Genomic DNA, 15,551 nt, shown 5'->3' with positions numbered 1-15,551 from the left:
AAAGAAGGTAAAAGAAAAACAGAAAATAGGAAAGGAAGGGAAGAAGGGATAGGATATGAGGGAAAGAGATGTGACAGGAAAGAGTACAGGGAAAGCAAGAGAGAAGGAGGGAAAGACTGGTAGAAGGAAGGGAAGGAAGAGAAAGAGGAAGCGAGAGGAAAGGAATCAAAGAGAAGGGGGTGAGAAGGGATGGCAAGGGAAGGGAGGCATTTAGCTAGGAAATGGTTTGGTGCCTGGCCAGTTAGATCATTGCTGCGTAAAATATGGTGGCAATGCATCAGTAATTCTACCGCGATAACTCTATTTACGAGAGAGAGAGAGAGAGAGAGAGAGAGAGAGAGAGAGAGAGAGAGAGAGAGAGAGAGGGGGAAGGAACGAGGAAGAGTGGGAGGAGAAAACAAAAAAATAAGTAGCAATAAGAGAAATTCATAGAAGCAAAATATATAAATACTAACAAAAATGGATGAAAATATGAAAAAAAAACGAGAGAGAGAGAGAGAGTAAACGCACCTGCATGATTTAGTATTTAGAATGACGTGTATTTTATCACTAATACTACTATTCTAATCATCAGCAGCAGCTTTTGGACCGTAAGTAACACAGGCGGTTCATTACTGTTTATTTCCTCTGCTATTCATAATGCTGGGATAAACACTATTGATAACGGTAATAATGCTGGTTTTGTTATGGCTGTGGTTGATGTTATTGTTGCTGACAGAACGGTTATTAATAAACTATTTCCACACTGACCTACAATATTACAACTACTATTACTATTGCTAATACTACTATCACCAGCAACTTAATCGTTTTTACTTTTGTTAATCCTACTAATGTTACCTTTAAAACTCCCTTCCTGCTTCTGTATTTCCAACTTCCTTTGACTTCAGTTCACTTATGTGTTACGTTTCAAGACATTCATTCCTTCATTTCGGCTAACACTTCCGGAGCTGCAAAGGAACTGGCATCTAAGTGGGTCTTCTTTTTCATTCTTTATTAACCGAGGCCAGTTTTCCTCTTTTACATAAAAAAAAAAAATACCTACACCACCAGCACCACCACCACGAACCTTCACCACAACCATCACCTCCAGTACTCCCACCAGCTCTTCAACGTGGTGGGAATGAGGTTATTTGGGATCATCAGCTCACCACTGCGCTATTTTAACAAGTTGATGGAAAGTGACGCTGGTTTATCCACAAAGGCAAGGAGAGAGAAGGAAGATAAGGAGGAGGAGGAAGAGGAGGGGATTTCTCAAGCCACCAAAAATAGGATTCAAGATTACCTTCAGAGAGAATTCCATTGTGTTATAATGTGTGTGTGTGTGTGTGTGTGTGTGTGTGTGTGTGTGTGTTCTTTAGAAGGAAATCTTATTATAACCACAACCACAACAACAACAACAACTACAACAAACTACTACCACTGCTACTACTACTACTAGTACCACCACTACTACTACTACTACTACTACCACCAATACTACTCCTACTACTACCACTACTACCACTACTACTTCTACACAAAAACACACGCACAGACACAGAGAGGAATGAAATGAAACACTCTTTTCTTACTTTTAAGGTACAAAACTATTTATGCTAAACGTCCATATTTATAAAATAGCTATTGGCTGCCCCTGCCCCGTGCCTTGCTGGAGGGTGCGAGGAGAGCGAAGGGGAGAGGTGGGGACGGGAAGGGAAGGGAAGGGAGAGGGGAAAGGGAGAAGGGATAAGGGAAGGGGGAACTGTTAAAAAATACTCTATCGTGATGTGGATCTGGTAAGGCTACGCGGATTTACATACACGACGATACGAACACACATACACAGGTTACACACACACACACACACACACACACACACACACACACACACACACACACACACACACACACACACACACACACTCACACTCTTTCCTATGTGTACACAGTAACTGATCTACATTATAGTATATGTATGTATGAGACGAGACAGTCATAGATTACGGACACGGACATAATTATAGTTCGTAGATAGCCTAAAGGAATGCTTCATAATTGTATAGTAAGTGGTGATGATGATGATGATGATAGTAATAATAATAATAATAGTGATAATAATAATAAGAATAGATAAATAACTTGAGATAGTATGCAAGTAGTGTCTCTTAGATTCGCGTACACACACACACACACACACACACACACACACACACACACACACACACACACACACACACACACACACACACAGACGAGTCACGCTACATAAAATCACCTCGCTATAACGAACACAACGTCGTTATAACAAACATCAGCATCTCGTTAAAACATCTTCAGCGCAATTAACGACAAAATAACGCCATCTTCCTCAACTGTTTTAATTATAACTCTATTAAACTTCAACATTTTATAAAGCACTCACTTTTTATTTTACAAACACTAAGAAAAATAAAACTTGTAATTCTTTATCCTTCTTTTGTCTTGTTATTTTTTTTCTTGCTTCATTTCTTTCTTCTGGTTGACTTTTAGTCTTGTTTTCGTTTCCTCCTCCTTCGTCTCTTCTCTCTTGTTTCCTTCTTCTCATCCTCCTCCTTCGTCTTCTTTTTGTCTTCTCCTGCTTCTTCCTTTCCTTCTTCTTCTTCTTCTTTTTCGTCCTCCTCCTCCCATTTTCTTCTCCTTTCCACCTTCAACTAAATCCAACAGTATCATTTAATTACTGTCATCAAATAATCTCTCTCTCTCTCTCTCTCTCTCTTTCAAAGTAAAAAAAAATAAATAAAACTCACTATATCGTACTCTAGTATTACACACATCCTTGAAAACAAATAACTAAAAAAATGAAAAAAAAAAAAACTGAACGAATCTTAAAAAATATATAATGAAAAAAATACATACAAGTTTCTTCCATACACCACAAGGAAAAAAAAAAAAATAAGGACCTCAACAATAATAACAATAATGATAATAATAATAATAGTAATAATAATAAATTCTCGTGCTCACATACCACCCTATTTATATCACCAATCACGAGTCACTCTTCTCAGGCACTAACAGGTCGCGAAATAATAGCCAATGGTAACCGTGGAAACCCATTGCGAGAGTTCTGATTGGGCCTTAACTTGGCTTGCTGCTACGCCTCGAAGCTTACGTGTTCCCTCGGGGCGGAAGGGAGCAGACAAACTAGAGAGAGAGAGAGAGAGAGAGAGAGAGAGAGAGAGAGAGAGCGAGAAGTGTAGTTCTCTCAAAGGACATTCAAGTCAGCAGGGAATCTCTCTCTCTCTCTCTCTCTCTCTCTCTCTCTCTCTCTCTCTCTCTCTCTCTCTCTCTCTCTCTCTCTCTGTGTGTGTGTGTGTGTGTGTGTGTGTGTGTGTGTGTGTGTGTGTGTAAAGACGCACTGCACTCAGAGACAGGTACTACAATTGATATGCTACAGGATATGTCTGTTTGTTATGATATGTGCGTGTTGGCAGCCCTTGTGTATGTATATGTATGTGCATGTATATGTATGGGAGAAAAGTTTAGGTGAGGGGAGAGGGAGAAATGAGGAAGCGGAAGAGTGAGGGAGGGATACAGGGAGAGAAAGAGAGGAAGGGAGGGAGGACGGGGTGGGGTGCGTGCATACCAGTCATGTCCAGCAGCTTTTTATTATCACGAGTCACGCGGGGAAGTCCAGTTGAAGCAGACACACTCACATACACACACACACACACACACACACACACACACACACACACACACACACACATAGTGACACTCTCACTCACTAAAAGTGCGCCGTGGAGAGGCTCCTGAGGGAGTACTTGGCGCTGGTGCCGAAGGGGTCAGCGAGAGTGCCGCTGATGGTGAAGATGGAGCAGCGTGGCGGGCGAGGGGGACAGGGGGGGTGAGGCGACGATTGCTGCGTTTCCTCTTCGCTTTCCGAGTAGCTGTTGTGACACTTCTGGGGCGCGGCAGGGGAGGCGGGGGCGGCGGGTGGTGGACTGGGCGTTGCATGGCCCGCAGGGGAGGAGCCATCCTCAGCCTGACTCCAGGTGTCGTAGTCATCAGGGGGCCTCGGCCCCTCCTGGTGGTGGATTTGATGAGGGGAGGCGTCACAGGGCCACGGCGCGGCCTCCTCCTCTGGAATCTGTGTGCCTGGTGGCCGCGTGGACTCACCCTCGCGATGGCTGGAGCGCAGGATGGCGTTGAGACGAATCTGCAGTTCGTCACCGACGGAGGCACAGGCTGGCGCTCGCCTGCCCGGGGAGAGGCCGGCCCGCCCACCCTGCTGTGACCCTTCCTCGCGTGCCCTCACGAAGGAATGGGACACTGCCAGGCTGTCCTCCAGCCGCCTCGTGCATCTCAGGAAGATCGGTTCGATGTGTTTGACCCGCTGAGTGGCGGACGAGGGATCGCCGCCCCCCGCCAAGGCACTGGCCTCTTCTTCCCCCACGCCGGGAGCTGCTGACACCTCGCTCCCGTCAGCCCGCCTCCTTCCGCACCTCGCATATGGAGGAGCTGGAAGATGGGGAAGAGAAGAGGGAAGACGGGGAGGAGCAGGAAGGTGAGGAGGACACGGAAGGCGGATCCTGGAGTGCCGCCTCAGGAGGGCTGGCGGTGATGACTGCTACCTTAGAGGGCGCCGTGGAGACAGACGGGGCGGAGAAGGACGATGATGACGAGGAACTTGAGGAAGAAGATGAAGAGGAGGAGGAAGAGGAAGAGGAGCGAGTGCGTTCGTCTCGCACAGAGGCGGAGATCCTGTGGCGCGACACACGAGCCCTGGAGAAGAGAGAAACAAACCTGGCTAGTCACCGCCACACGCCACAATAAGACCTGAGGCGCCGCCACGCGAGTCTGCGCCACACCGCCACGCCATGTTGGGGGAGAGTGTTGTCATTACGTGCGACAAACTGTTCATTGCCGTGTTGGTGGACAATTCCTTGCCTAGCATTACTCTCCGCAACACGGCAACGCCTCCAACTTGTGTGACGACAAATTCATTTTACATGAATGCACTACACCAAATCTAGCAATATTAGCAAATGGAATTAAAGTAATAGCCTCAAAAACTGTGTAGGTTCTCTCTCTCTCTCTCTCTCTCTCTCTCTCTCTCTCTCTCTCTCTCTCTCATGTCCAGCCGTTCTGCCTCGCCTCATCTAAGCTAGCCAGGTAAACCCAATTTCCGTGGAGAGAGAGATCTCGGGATTAACCTGTGGCAATTCCCTCTCTGCTCCCTAGGCCCCTGAAGGCCGCGCGGAGTTACGAGGACTCAGCGCCCCGTCAGACCAGCTGCAGCATGGCGATGAACGTGACGCCGCTACAGTGAGTGACAGCATTGAGTGACGGGGTTTCAGTGAGTAAGGGAAACGGTGTTCGATTGAGCATTTGTATTCACTGGCGGGTTATATAAAACTTTTGGTTAGATTTATTTCTTAATAGTGTTTTAATAAGCATAGAATGACAATCTTTAGTAAATATGACTGGCTTTCTAATTCACGAGCTCTTCATTGGTTAAGAAATATCGTCAAGTGTTTTGTTATTTAGTGTATATACATTCTTAACCCCTTCAGTACTGGGACGCATTTTTTAGCATGAGATTTGGGTGTGATTAATCCATTTTATTGACATTAGGAAGGGTCTGTGGAGCTCAGAAGATTCAAGGCCACAGTTTTCATAATTCTAATCCCCCACACAAGTTTCTAAAGCTGTAAAAATTGCTAAATAGTAAGCAAAAGGAATATGAAAACGCGTCCTGGTACTGAAGGTATTAGAAAAAAAATAAACTAATAATTTCAGCAGATTCAATGATATTTCCTTTTTAAGCAATAATATTCTTAATGAGAGAGAGAAAAAAACTGGAATAATCTGACGTGCTCTTCATATCCTCCATTGTAACGCAACTTCAAAAAACGAAAATTAGGTTAAAAAAATATGTGCCTAAAATTCGATGCCCTTGTTAATAAGAGCGTATTAGTAGAGTAAACAATTAGCAGGTAAGAGCGGGAGAGCAAGCCGAGTGGCGGATGAGAGAGAGAGAGAGAGAGAGAGAGAGAGAGAGAGAGAGAGAGAGAGAGAGAGAGAGAGAGAGAGAATATAGTTAGTGCATGCTTGAGTGTTCTCCAGATGATGGAATGTTGGCCACTCTCTCTCTCTCTCTCTCTCTCTCTCTCTCTCTCTCTCTCTCTCTCTCTCTCTCTCTACATACCTACCTACTAATAACTTCTCTATAATCTCTATTTTTCTGTTCCTTTTTCCATTCTATCATTCCTTTTTTCCTTACATTTAATCATCTCTCTCTCTACTTCCCACCCACCCTCTCTCTCTCTCTCTCTCTCTCTCTCTCTCTCTCTCTCTCTCTCTCTCTCTCTCTCTTTCTCTCTCTCTCTGTCTTACTACCCCTACTACTCTTACTACCTCTCCCTCTGCCGCTCCTCCTCATACACACCTCAGAAGGCTCGAAGTAGCATTGTCCTCCAGAATATCTAGAACGACTTTTCTCATCGTCCTCACTAATTGCTCCACAAGAAGATCCGTCGGGGCGTTCTCTGGACAGTTGCAGCAGCGAGCGCGGGAGGGAGCCAGCAGCGGGTGGGGAGGGGAGGGGCTGGAGGATACGGTGCGGCACTGTACACTGTTGCCTTCGGGATCTGTGCTCACCAGGTACTCAGGCCCCGCTGGTGATTCTGTGGAGCGAAGCAGGAAGGGTTTACTTGATGTATGTGTGTGTGTGTGTGTGTGTGTGTCTTAGGTATGTTGTGTGGAATGTTGGATGAGGAGGTGAAGAAGGAGGAGGAGGAGGAGGAGGAGGAGGAGGAGGAGGAGGAGGAGGAGGAGGAGGAGGAGGAGGAGGAGGAGGAGAAGGAGAAGGAGAAGGAGAAGGAGAAGGAGAATATCAAAGTCAGTAGTAATCATAATCATGATGATGCTAATAATTACAATAGCAAAGACAAAAACATGAATGAAATAACAGTAAAAACATGTAGGATAAAGATAAATAAAGAGGAGGAGGAGGAGGAGGAGAAGGAATACAAAAGAATACAAGAGGAGGAGGAAGAGGAGAAGGAGGAAACAAAAGTAGCGGAAGTCCATTACTAAGCTACAGAGAAAATAGGCGCTAAATGACACGGTTCATATTACAGGAGTGTGTGTTAAAAGTGTGGATCTTGTGATCGTTAAACATAGAAAACATATGTGAGATGAAGAGGAGGAGGAGGAGGAAGAGGAGGAGGAGGAGGAGAAGTAGGCGGTCCATATATCAATTCCTCCTTATTTTATAGACAAGAAATTCATTGGACGTTATGACATCAATATTTCTTTAACCATTTGAGTATCGACGCTTTTCATTATTCATTCTGCTTACTATTTGGTGGTTTTATACAGCTTCAGAAACCTACGTGTGGGATTAAAATAGAGAAGACTGTGGCCATTAATCTTCTGACCTCCATAGACCCTTCCTAATGTCAATGAAATGGTCTAATCGTACACAAATCTCAAGGTGAAAATGTGTCCCAGTATTGAAAAGGGTTAAGTTATATTTAAAAAAAAATCAACCCTATTCTCAGTTCTTTGTTCCTAATACCCATCAATTCCAGTCCATATATCAACATCTTAATTCACAGGCAAGGAACTGACTAAACCCTGTGACAACTTTACATTCTTTAAGTCATATACTAAAAACCAACCTCCTCACCAGTTCTTTGTTCTTAATACCCATCAATTCAACTCCATTTATCAACTCCTTCATTTTGTAGAGACGGAATTCAGCAGACACATTGACACCATTCCAGAGAGGGAGGGGGAGGAGCAGCAGCAGCGCGGCGAGAAGGGTAACACGGCAGGCAGGAACACTCTTAAAGCAGCTGGTTCAGTACGAGTGTTTGCTTGAATGAAGAATTAACGTGGTTCATATTTATGTTACAGAGAAAGAGAGAGAGAGGGAGAGGGAGGAAGTGTGCCGGATGGAGAAACTCGAGGAGGACCAGGAGAGGAGAGAGAGAGAGAGAGAGAGAGAGAGAGAGAGAGAGAGAGAGAGAGAGAGAGAGAGAGAGAGAGAGAGAGAGAGAGAGAGAGAGAGACTTCTACGTACTTCAACTTGTGGGATCCGTTTGGTTTTGACTGCATTCATACTTGTAAAAGAAAGAATTCTCTCTCTCTCTCTCTCTCTCTCTCTCTCTCTCTCTCTTTAAGGTATCAGAGTCACCATCATCATTGCAAAAAGAAAAACGAATTACTTTTCTTGCAATAAAACTTGGCAATTTAACTCCATCAAAATACTTTCTCCTCTCCCTCTCCCTCCCCCCCTCTCTCTCCATTACCTCTCCGCGATCTGTCATAATCCCTGCTAATATGTTCCCTCCAGCCAAGTACCTCCCTTCCTCCAGGCTTTCCTTCCATCATTCCTTGCCTCCCTTCCTCCCTCCATCTTCCCGCGTGCCACTCACGAGAATAATTAACAGCCAGAAGACGAAGAACAGGTGACAGCAGGATCTGATTGCCTCGTTATGTTGCAAGGGCACATGGAGACCTGGACTGAACACCCTTACTCCCGCCCACTCCCCTAACTCCTCTCTCACTCTCTCTCTCTCTTGAGAGAGAGAGAGAGAGAGAGAGAGAGAGAGAGAGAGAGAGAGAGAGAGAGAGAGAGAGAGAGAGAGAGAGAGAGAGAGAGAGAGAGAGAGAGAGAGAGAGAGAGAGAGAGAGAGAGAGAGAGAGAGAGAGAGAGAGAGAGAGAGAGAGAGAGAGAGAGAGAGAGAGAGAGAGAGAGAGAGAGAGAGAGAGAGAGAGAGAGAGAGAGAGAGAGAGAGAGAGAGAGAGAGAGACTCTCTCTCTCTCTCTCTCTCTCTCTCTCTTGAGAGAAATGAGAGAGAGAGAGAGAGAGAGAGAGAGAGAGAGAGAGAGAGAGAGAGAGAGAGAGAGAGAGAGAGAGAGAGAGAGAGAGAGAGAGAGAGAGAGAGAGAGAGAGAGAGAGAGAGAGAGAGAGAGAGAACACCTTATTCTCCTCTCTCTCTCTCTCTCTCTCTCTCTCTTGTAAAATGAGAGAGAGAGAGAGAGAGAGAGAGAGAGAGAGAGAGAGAGAGAGAGAGAGAGAGAGAGAGAGAGAGAGAGAGAGAGAGAGAGAGAGAGAGAGAGAGAGAGAGACGCCAGGACAGTGGGCGGGCTGCTGAGGCCATCAATCAGCAGTTACGAGTGATAAAGGAGTGGGGTGCTCGCTGGCAAGTGACATTCGCGCCGGAGAAGACACAAGCAATGGTTGTCTCTCGGTCCCCAGCCGCCATGGCAGCAATGGCAGGAAAGTTGTCTTTTGGCGCTGCTGCTCTCCCACTCCAAGATGACGTCAAGATACTTGGAGTGGAGGTGGATCGAGGGCTGAGGTTTGACAGGCATGTCAAAACCATTGCCAAGAAAGCCTCTCACAGGATCTCCGCTCTCAGAAGGATCGCCAGTTTCCTCGACAGGAAGGGGAGACTGCTGCTGTACAAGGCACAGGTGCGGCCCCACCTTGAATACGCAGCTCTCTCCTGGATGTCCTGTGCCGCCACACACAGAAGGAGACTGGACAGCATCCAACGCCGCGCCATACGGCTAGTAGATGCTGCACTACCACCTCACCCAGAGCCTGAGCGTCCCCTTGATTCACTGGAACACCGCAGAGACGTGGCGGCGATCGTAGTGTTCCATAAGGCACAGGTGCAAAGAGTGCCACATCTGGCAGGGCTGCGTCATCCTCTAAGAGTCACCGCACGGAGCACGAGAACGGTGCTCAATGGTGGTGACGCCGTAGAGGTGCCGCGATCCCACGGGTGTCAGCATCAACGCACCTTCGCAGGACGCGTCTCCAGGATGTGGAACTTGTTCACGGCCGCGGTGCCTCACGTCCAGGAGATGAACACTCACAGTGTCAAACTGATGGCACATAAGTGGAGACAGACACTGCCAACTCCTCTGACACTCTTTGTGACGTGACACTCAGTGTAGTGCAGTGCGTGAATAGTGCTAGTGAAGTGAAACGAATAGTGCTCCATTTGCATGCTGACCATCTTGTATATTATCTATTTTTAAGTCTTGTAAATATTGTAGAGAAATAGATTGTAGTACCCTTAGAATAGGTAGCACACGACAGTGCGCCTTTGGGTACATGTTCCTTTGTATAAAGTATAAAGTTTTGTTTAAATAAAAAAAAAAAAAAAAAGAGAGAGAGAGAGAGAGAGAGAGAGAGAGAGAGAGAGAGTTAACGCTGCGACTGGAGGCTGTGAGTGATAAGTAGACACTTTACAATAAACAAAAAAGACGAAAAAAAAAAATAAATAAACCCGCACATAAAAACACATGACAAAAAAATAGAAAGAAGGAGAAAAATCAAAATAAATATAAAATAAAGTTAAAGTCACCCCTTAAGAGAGAAAAAAAAGTGAGAAAACCTTAGTATTTAGAGACTGTCACCGCCACACTCCCACACACTCCTCGCCTCGTTCCTGCCGCGATGGGTGGGGAGGGAGGGAAGACGAGACTTGGGTTATTTAAGATTAAATTAACCCCATTACATTGCAGGACGGCAGCGGCGGGCTCATTCCCCTCCCACGCCGCGCAGTTACTGGGGAAATACTTGATGAAAAATTTGATGGCTCTGTCGATATCTAAGCCTCATTCCATTACTTCTTATTATTTCTTATCTCTATTATCATCCCCACACACGAGAGAGAGAGAGAGAGAGAGAGAGAGAGAGAGAGAGAGAGATTTTTACCTCATATAGACAACTTATGTTCATTTTTTTTTCTCTTAAAACTCCTCCTCCTCCTCCTCCTCCTCCTCTTCCTCCTCCTCCTCGATATTCCTCCCTTCCGTCGCCTTCCAATGGTGATCGCATGAGACAATTTTCCCTCCAAGTGCCTCCCGTCGAGTCCTGCTGACGGAGGAAAGGGAGGGAGGAATGGGAGGGAGGGAAGGAAGAAGGGAGGGAAGGAAAGATGAAGAGGGGAAACTGAGAGGCTTGTAAAGATGAAACGAGGTAATGAGTGAAAGGAATGAGGAAAAAAATAGTGAAAAGAGAGAGAGAGAGGAAAATAGTGGTGGTGGTGGTGGTGGTATTAGTAGTATTAGTAGTAGTAGTAGTAGTAGTAGTAACAATAGGTAATTATTTCGCTCTCCCCTTGTTTATTTTTATGTTTTTCATTTGTTTGCATCTCGTTTAGATACTCAGAGAGAGAGAGAGAGAGAGAGAGAGAGAGAGAGAGAGAGAGAGAGAGAGAGAGAGAGAGAGAGAGAGAGAGAGAGAGAGAGAGAGAGAGAGAGAGAGAGAGAGAGAGAGAGAGAGAGAGAGAGAGAGAGAGAGAGAGAGAGAGAGAGAGAGAGAGAGAGAGAGAGAGAGAGAGAGAGAGAGAGAGAGAGAGAGAGAAGTTAAAAGGTTTTTCCATCCTCTCGCTCACACTTTTGTTGTTTGTCTGTTAATATTTTGTGCTACTCTGATGGACTCTTTACGGCGCCTCCACTAGATTCTGTCACCTCTTTGTCCTTCCATTAATTGGGAAGGAGATAATCTTGCCTAAAGGAGAAGAGTAAACTTTGAAAACCCTCTTAGTATTAATTCAGATTCTCTTTAAGTCTGTATAGAGAGGCAGATAAGCCCACCAAGGAGAACTGAATCTCTTTAAACATCCCATTTTCACGCTAACGGCTTTACTGATCTTGCTAGTAATTGCTTTCTCTAATCCCAAGGTCTCGCTGCGCAAACCTATCTACTTTCACTCCTATTTTGTCTTCTGTAATGTAAGAGTTAACTAGTATTCTTAATCATTCACTCTGGAACTCTCTGTCTGCTTCTTTGTTTCTAACTTTCCACTCGCTGCCCAAACTTATCTACTTTCATTCCTATTTTGTCCTTCTCTGTAATGTAAGAGTTAACCAGTGTTCTTAATCATTCATCCCTCCTGATACACTCTGGAAATTTCTGCTTGCTTTTTTTTTATTTCCATCTTTCCACTCGCTGCCCAAACTTATCTACTTTCATCCTATTTTGTCCTTCTCTGTAATGCAAGAGTTAACCAGTGTTCTTAATCATTCATCCCTCCTGGTACACTCTGGAACCCACTGCCTGTTTCTTAATTTCCACCTTCCTATAACCTCATTTCTTTCAGGTCACTTATCCTTAAATTTTCTATGATCCATTTGACCATTTCTTTCGTTTATTTTATTGCCCTTAGCCAGTGTTCCTCTTAACACAAAAATATACAATTCATCTACATTCTCTTCACATTTACAAAGAAGGAATGTGATCTTAACTCCTTCAATAATGGAACACTTTTCACCTTGAGATTTGTGTACGATTAGAACATTTTATTGACAATAGGAATTATCTATGGAGGCCAGAAGATTAATGGCCAGAGTCTTCACTATTTTAATCCACCTCAAGAGTTTCTGAAGCTGTATAAAATCACCAAATAGCAAGCAGAATTAATATGGAAACGCGTCATGGTACTGAAGCGGGTTAAGAGAATCAAATCGTCTTTAGAGGTCTTGTATATACAGCATGTAATTTTCCAGTTTGTAGGGACTAAGCGAATAGAAAGATAAGTAAAATTGAAACCCCCTGAATCCCACATTATACATTCAGATCTTATTCCAGGTTGTAGGGAGGAAGGGGACGTGACGTAAAGGGAATCGAATCCTATCACGGCATCCTGCATTATTTATCCTTCTCCTTTTCTAATTTGTAGGCGGAAGGAATCTTATTATGCGGCGATTCTTCCTTCTTTCCCTACCAGGCTTCGAGGGATCGAGGTTAACATTGCCTGAAATTTTGCAATCTGTGTAAAAGAAGAGGAAAAAAAAAATAATAAGTGACGTTTTAACCCCTTCAGTACCATGACGCTTTTTCATATTCATTCTGATTACTATTTGGCGACTTCATGCAGATTGAATTAGTGAAGACTGTGGCCAGTAATCTTCCAACCTCCATAGACCCTTCCTAATGTAAACAAAATCGTCTAATCACACCCAAAACTCATGGTAAAAAAGCTACTCAGTACTGAAGGAGTTAAGCCATCATAAAATCTCCTACCCAAAAAAATCACCAATTAAGAGATAAATGCTGTAACTGAGTAAACAAACACGACTACCAATCTTTCACATCAGCCACCTCAATAAAATCCATCCAAGATATTCTCGAAAATTTCAAAGTGAGGCCACGGCATTTCAAGAATTAATAGCTTGATGAAATAGACAAAATAACTAAAACAAACCCTTTCTTTATCACCCTCTATAAAATAACACCATTTTCACTAGATAAGAGCAAAGACGTGCCCTCCAAAAACGAGAATTTAAGACAGAGTGGTTCTTTACATCTATACTGAATCAATAAGTCGGCATGAGCAAAAGGCGTGTGTCTCCAAATAGCTCGGAAGCATCACGCAATCCACGCATCGCTCACTCTCCTCCGTCATCAAAGCAAGTCCCTGCCCATGTTTAGAAAAAAGGACTAATTGATTGAACGATTGGCTGAAGTCCTGAAGTCACAAAAACACAATTCACTGACACGCGCTTTAGTGTAACGTTTGGAATGTGACTGTAACTTTGTGCATGGTGAGACAACAGCGCAAGACATGAAAATACACGATAATGGAAGTGAATGGTGGTGAAATGAGTATCAAAGGGAAAGATGGAGGGAATAGGGAGAAGGAAAGAGAAAGGGAGGAAGGAGGGGAAAAATGGATTGGTAAAAATAAAGAATGAAAAATAGAAGAGAGAAAACCAAGAAAATACGAAAAACAAAGATGGACAGAGGGAAAGAAAGATAGATAGATAGAAATAAGAAATGAAAGGAAGGGAAAAGAACAAAAAAGGATGACAAAAAAACAAGAAAATACGAAAGAAGTAAGAAGATGGAAGGAAGGAAAGAAAGACAGACCAATAGAAATATAGAAGGAAAAGAAGGAAAAAGAACTAAAAGGATGCCAGAAAACTAAGAAAATACCAAAGACGTAAGATGGACAGAAGGAAAGAAAAGAGACAAGAAAGACGAAAAGAATTACAAGTTAAGAGAGGAAGGATCAAGCGAGCAAGGGGAAGGAGGGAAGGACAGAGGAAAGGGACGCGTGAGGGACAGGAGGAGGAAAGAATGACAGGTGATGGACAGGTAAAGGACATCATCATCAGCAGCGGCCATTAAGTTAGTGTCCCACAGGAAGAGGAGGAGGAAGTGGTGGTGGTGGTGGTGGTGGTGGTGGTGGTTTAACATTTACGTAACCAATAACGATGAAAGACAAGAAATATTGGATACTTTTTTCCATCACCATCGTCACCACCACTACTACTACTACTACTACTACTACTACTACTACTACTACTGTGCTCACATCATAAACAAGATCTAAACGCGGCACTGAGCACTTTCTCTCCTTGATTTTTGTGTAGTGAGGATAAATATAACGCAGTAGTAGTAGTAGTAGTAGTAGTAGTGGGATGAACAGCGTTATAAGAGTTGCCGTAGTATCAATTTCGCGTGTGTTTTCTCGTTCCGTTCTCTTATTTCGTTTCATTCTCACGTAAACGGACTGAGATGTCTCCGAATATTTTCATACATGGGTCCATTTCTGACCTTTCATTTTCTCTCTTCATTAAGTTTTGCAGGCAGCAGAAATAACAGTAGCAGGAGCAGCACAAACACAAGTACAAGCACTGTCATTACACCAGTTCACCACCACTACCACGAACACCTGCACCACCACTGTCACCTTTTACTAGACTATTACTTCTGCTGGTGCTACTGCTACTATGACTTGACCATCTGAAATATTCACGTCTCATAAAACATACATAGCTACATATAAAAACACAAACACACACACACACACACACACACACACACACACACACACGGTACATAACTCACACATATAGACACAGTACACATATCAGTGCGTAGTGTACAAACATAATACAGTTTAAAAGCGCCATACAGTCATTTGGAGTTTCAAAAAAAGGTCTTTACGAGAGAAAAAGCCAAACCAGAGTGACCACGACTAATGATTAATAAAAAATACAAACACACACAAACACACACTACGTAGACACTCACCACTACCACAGCACTGCCTATCTGCTCCGCTCCACTGCACACACCACACACACACACACACACACACACACACACACACGAGGCAGGGGGGGCGGGCGTGGGTGCTGAACAAATATCACCAAGCGGTCCAGAGACAAACACAGTGATGAGAGCTGCTGGTAGTGGCGGTAGTGGTGACCCAGAATAAGCAAGGTCACTGATAGATGGTGATGACGCTCCCGCTGGTGATGATGATGATGATGATGGTGGTAATGATGGTGGTGGTGATGGTGGTGGTAGTGAAGCGTTTTATATTCAAGGGTATCTTTCTCTCACACTGATCAGTTTGAAGAGATAATTAGTGATGTACGTGTGTGTGTGTGTGTGTGTGTGTGTGTGTGTGTGTGTGTGTGTGTGTGTGTGTGTGTGTGTGTGTGTGTGTGTGTGTGTGTGTGTGTGTGTGTGTGTGTGTGTGTGTGTGTGTGTGTGTGTGTGTGTGTGTGTGTGTGTGTGTGTGTGTGTGTGTGTGTGTGTG

The 15,551-nt window shown here is 44.3% G+C and overlaps 1 pseudogene; it reads right to left on the bottom strand.

Moving 5' to 3' along the window:
* Positions 1-3,332: 3,332 nt before the first annotated feature.
* The window catches only part of LOC123515684, a 164,559-nt pseudogene continuing 152,340 nt past the window's right edge, over positions 3,333-15,551 (bottom strand).

Source organism: Portunus trituberculatus, chromosome 39, assembly GCF_017591435.1.
Source record: "Portunus trituberculatus isolate SZX2019 chromosome 39, ASM1759143v1, whole genome shotgun sequence".
NCBI classification, from domain to species: Eukaryota; Metazoa; Arthropoda; class Malacostraca; order Decapoda; family Portunidae; genus Portunus; species Portunus trituberculatus.
The sequence above is the reverse complement of the archived record's forward strand: the minus strand, read 5'-3'. Positions and strand labels throughout refer to the sequence as shown.